The sequence below is a fragment of the Echinops telfairi genome, unplaced genomic scaffold (assembly GCF_000313985.2).
Source record: "Echinops telfairi isolate 266 unplaced genomic scaffold, ASM31398v2 ScPeMD7_7469;HRSCAF=8507_1, whole genome shotgun sequence".
Lineage (NCBI taxonomy): Eukaryota > Metazoa > Chordata > Mammalia > Afrosoricida > Tenrecidae > Echinops > Echinops telfairi.
Window position 1 is genome coordinate 123,376,527 of NW_022111373.1, and position 1,493 is coordinate 123,378,019.

Sequence of the window (1,493 nt, forward strand, 5' to 3'; positions counted from 1 at the left end):
GTTCAAATATGCTGCAAAAACCGCTATAAAGTTTCAAAAAGCAAACATTTCAGTTGATGACTAAGTGCCTGACATAAGCCATGATATGTTCAATCATCTCGTGTGCATCAGAAGGCTGGAGAAAGGAAGAAGAAGACAGAGATAGTAATGTCTTCTAAGTATGCATTCATCTGTACACTTCCTTAAATAGTATTATTTATTTTTTATAATTATTATTTATAGAGATATTTTGTACCCAGAAACCAGACATTATGTGTAGGTGAACAACTTTACATGTAACAATTTTACTGCACTAATATATGTGCTTAAGAAACTCCAAACTCAGTACTGATCAGGGTGGATTTGGAATTATGAGCAATTTAGGTGGTCTCAGATGGTGGCGTGAGAGGATGCCTTTAGTGAAACTTTCATATAGGTCATTTGAAAGTGATATTAATGATGAGAGAGAGAAAGCAATGATAGTGTGTTGGGTATCTTTTCAAAACAAGGATGATTATGAAAACATACATATAAAGATACTGGGCTGACTACTAGGCACGAGAGCACACCAGGATTGTCCCAGTAAGATTTCAGATAGTGGGGTTTTCTCTCTGTGAGATTCAAGGAGCATAGTGGAACATGTCACCCATACTCATCCCCTCTCCTCTCCCTCAAAAGCATTGCTATTAATTCTGACTCATAGCAACGCTGCAGAACCCAGAACTGCCTCTTCAGGACCTCACGACTTTAACTCTTTGTACAGAGCCTCATCTTTCTCCCGGGGCAGCTGGAAAGCTCAACGAGACGGCTTTCTAGTTAGTATGGATGTGTAACCTACTTTGCCACCAGAGCTTCAAAATGAGTGGAACGGAGAGTTAAGACAATTTAAAGATAGACACAAACAGAAATCTCCAAAGTTTTCAAACACTTCAAATCTAGAGGAGGAGGTTGAGTGAATAGCTAAATTTATGGAAGAATTAAGATGACTTGATATAATGTCTTGAAGATGTAAATATCATGTATTAATAAATGCAGAGCAAAGATAGAACTCTGACTCCAGGGTGGCAACAATGTTCTATTGGTTTCAAATTTGATTCTCTTCTCTAACTGTGTTCTCTGTCGGAACAATTTTCATAGCATCCAGAATTATAAGTAAGTTTTTATTTATTTGTTTTTTCATTCTGCACAAACATACTGCAGATTGTATTTGTTATGTGAACCCACTCGATCAGGGTTTGCATAATTGTGAAGAGGATCTTCACTTTTTCTGGAATAAAATTCTGAAATACTCAGATCTTAAAAAGAATAAACAAACTTTATTTTTTGTTTAATATATTTTTAAGAACGTTGAGTGAATTACCAGTCTGTTCTTATAGCAAAACCAATCTATGAGTGCCAATAGTATATCACAGAAACTGTTTTTATTTGCATTTAATAAAAACAAAAATAAAGATAGAGCACCAAGTTCATGCGCTCAGTTCTTGTAGACTCAGTCAACATCCACATCTCTGCTG